The sequence below is a fragment of the Rosa rugosa genome, chromosome 4 (genome assembly GCF_958449725.1).
Source record: "Rosa rugosa chromosome 4, drRosRugo1.1, whole genome shotgun sequence".
In the NCBI taxonomy this organism is placed as follows: domain Eukaryota; kingdom Viridiplantae; phylum Streptophyta; class Magnoliopsida; order Rosales; family Rosaceae; genus Rosa; species Rosa rugosa.
This window is the reverse complement of record NC_084823.1, coordinates 8,200,605-8,204,339: the sequence shown is the minus strand read 5'-3', so window position 1 is coordinate 8,204,339 and position 3,735 is coordinate 8,200,605. Positions and strand designations below refer to the sequence as shown.

Here is a 3,735-nt window from a genome sequence, read left to right as displayed (position 1 = left end):
TTCTTGTCGAGTCTGGGTTCAAGAACATTAGAAAATTTGCTTCAAAATTTCGTTTTCTTTTCTGTCTGGTCTGGGTTCCAAAACATGAAAAAATTGCTGGACTCTTTTTTTTTTTTTTGCTTGGTCTAGGTTCAAGACCATGAACAATTGATCAGATTTGTTGATTTTTTTTTTTTTGCTGGGTTCAAGAACATGAAAAACTATTGTTGGGATTTCTTTTTTTTTCTTTGTGATTTTTTACTGGGTTCAAGAAGATGAACATGAACAATTGATCAGATTTTTTTTTGCTGGGTTGAAGAACAATAAGGATTGCTGTAATTTTTGTTTTTTTGGCCGTTTCAAGAATATGAACTTGAATGATTGCTGGGGGGGGGGCTGAGAGCTGAGAGCCGAGAGCAAAGAACAGAGTATATGATTATATAATAATATAAACATATTGGGTCGATTCAATATCGCATACAAAAGTTTCAATCAGATCCGCTTTCAAGAAAATCATCTAAGAACGAAAAGGATTTGATTTACGTGAAAATTAACAGGATTGATTATGCAGATCTAGAATTCAGATGTGGTGAAAAAGAATTGAAAAGCCAGAAGAGGAAATACTGGAGAGAGGGAGAGAACCAGTTAGCATAGTGAGTATCCAAATTCATTTAATTTGGCTTTGATATATATTCCTGAAGAATCCAAATCCAAATTCTAAAAGATGGAGAAGACCATAATAAATGGGTTTATTTCATGGTCAGAGAAGTTTTGATGGGAATGATATAACGACGATTGGATCTGGTAATTTCTGCGAGGGAGCCAGGGAATATGGGGAAGAACAGAGCTGAAGAACTTCTTCAGTTTTATTTTTTAATTTTATTTTATAGAGATTGGTGTAAGAAGACAAATTTGCCCTTAAAAATCAAGTCACATGTGTGACACGTGATCATAGTTGACGGTACCGTAACAGAAAATGGACGGAGGTACAACGTTGATAAGAAAAAATGAGTCCGGGTATCACATTGATAACTTTGTAAGTTCGGGTATCATATTGTCAGTCCTCAAAGTGTCCAGACACTGTTGGTGCAAAAAACCCTATGAAATTTACAAAGATTTCCTATTATGTCCTCATCTTTTCTTTGAGTTTACCTTGACCCAGATAGGGGTTTGTTATGCTCAGCTTCTCTCTTCCCAGCCTCTTTTGCTGTCAAAACTCAAAATACCTCAGCTCATCGATCGATCTCTTCTGTGTCTTCAAAACCCAATTTCGTCGCTCCTCCGCCACACGCCCCAAACCCAAAGCATTCCCAGACCCCAGCTTCTTCAACCTCCTTTCGTACTTGGTAAGCTCCTCATCAGAACCACTCTCCAGATCTTCCTTGTTATTCCTCCTCCCAGCATATATCATCCCATTCGAAGTTCCTATAACCTAGTCATACAATCCGGCAAAAACCCCACTGACATGAGCGGCGCAGGGAACCGAGTATCCATCAATTTCGCGTAATCACATCTTCGCAAGCCTACCAAGAACCACTCTATCACCGCCTCTCTCTCTCTCTCTCAAACCCAGCAGCAAATTAAGCCGAAAGTTTCTGTCTTCAGCGAATCAAACTCATTGTAAGTCCTCTCCTTCTCCATCTTTCCCCAAATTTACAGTATATTGCTGTTGCAAGCTTCGATTCACTACGCTTCTTATTGTTTGTCTCCTCTAAAGTTCTTAATTTTCCCTATATGCGTCACCTGCAAAACAAGTAGCAACAGATCGAAACAACTAGCTTCTTATTGTTTGGTCAATTTGTGGTATTTTGGGTACATGGAATGTGGAATGTGAGAGTTTGGTTTTCATAAAGGGTTATGTTGGGTATTTGATATTATGTGAACTTACTGAGGTTGTTGATTTTTAGTTTGGGTGCTCTTTGCACGATGCTTATCAATTATATTGTATTGGTACTATGTTGTTTATGCTCTGTATCAATTGAACTGTTTTGGATTTTTGTTTTGGTATATAATGATTGTTAAAGGAGCTCTTGGGTTTATTTTTAGCTTTTGAAATCAGTCTTGAGCTTGTACTAATTCAATTATTATCTGTTGTTTTGTGTTGTGTGAGTGCTTTCTATCTTCTCTGAATTAGTGTACTTGTTATTATGTTCTTGATGATTTTACTTTGATTGATAGCACGGTCTCTAGGTTGTGAGAATTACTGTCAAATAGTCTAGTTTTTGTTATCTGATTTTGGATTGGGACTGGTTCAGTTTTGTTAGTTTTGTCTGTAAGTTTCACGTATGTTATCTTCTGACTAGCAAGAGTAAGCAAGTGCTCGGTGAACGCCTTGTTTTCTTCCGGCACTTATTGAGAGTTTAGGCTTTCTGCTAAATCCCGTTTGTTTTGCAAATGACAAATTTTAAATCGGCACCAGAGGTTAAAAGAAAGGTACTTCTCTTTGTATGCCCAAGAGTTTGATTGCAGACTCCCTATTTTTTGCATTGTGATTTTAATCGAGTCAAGCAATTATCTAGTAGTCTGGGCAGTGCTGTGGGTAATTAGATATACCTGGTTGCTGTCAGCGTTTTGTGTCATGATTGAGGAAGTTTAATTTTATTTATTTATTTATTTTAGTTTCTTTTGGTTTGGGTACTTGTTCTTTTCAGCTTTTTTGATTGATGTATTTTGCTGGTGTAAGAATGTTCAGTTTCCTTTTGGCCCTTTGTTGGTGGAGTTAATTATGTATTGCAACTTTGTTGTGGAGGAATGTTGCATTGGTTACATGCTCTATTGTTGGTTAGCTTTTATTGCATGTAGTGACACCATAGCTTTTGTTTTGGTTAATTTCAGTCCAGGTTCTTTTTCTTCTGTGGAAGTTGAACTTTTTACTTGATGTAGTATTTCAATCTTTGGTTTTGTAGTACTAGTTGAGTTAAGATTTTGCGTCAATTATATTGAATTTTAATTGTTTTTTTTTCTTTCTGCTTGTACCTCTTTCGGCTTCTAATGAACTAAAATTTGATGCCATAGTTGTCTTTTCTGGATCAAGATTCTTCACATTGTTTTTTACACTCAATGATAAATGGGTCCTGATGTGTTTGCTCAGAGAATTGATTATTGCCAACTTGTTACAGTTTGTCTGCATTGGCTCTAGTGAAGAGATGGAGGATAATGAACATGATGGAGATGGTCTGGAAAGACAAGAAATGGAGGTGTTAAGAAATGCAATTGCATAAAGTCTAATGAATGCATCTACTTAGCATTTAGTTGCAAATTTCAAGTGACTTTAATTTATTTTGTGTAATGGTTCCCGTTGAACTATGGTCGGGAAATTAATCCAAATATTCTTGACTTATTTTGTGTAATAGTCAAACATAATATGCATATTGAAGAGTTTAAAGTAAATATTTTATTCGGTCCAACCAATGGTACAAGAATAATACTTGAGAAATTTTTTTATTTGGTATAGTTACATAATCAAAAAACAAAATTATGTATTTTAGTAGCATATCAAAGCATGTATGCCCATTTTGGTAATTATACCCAGCCAAAGCACTTTTGCCTTACAACTTACCAAACACCTACAAATTGCTTTTCATTCTCACAGCACTTTTAAAAACAGTTTACCAAACACCTCAGCTGCTTCCTCTCACAGCAAGTTCGGAAGTGCTTCCTCTCATAGCACAGCAATCCCAAACTAAGCCAATTAAATACTGAAAAGCAATATTGTCTAGGTGATCCAAGTATCTAACTTTCAATTCTTGTCATGCA

General features: G+C 36.0%; 1 long non-coding RNA gene across 1 annotated transcript; it reads left to right on the top strand.

Moving 5' to 3' along the window:
- The first annotated feature begins 1,098 nt into the window (after positions 1-1,098).
- On the top strand, positions 1,099-3,423 carry LOC133744033 (uncharacterized). The gene is made up of 2 exons (XR_009863338.1): positions 1,099-1,599; positions 3,099-3,423. It is a non-coding gene; the product is annotated as an uncharacterized LOC133744033 (long non-coding RNA).
- Positions 3,424-3,735: the final 312 nt, after the last annotated feature.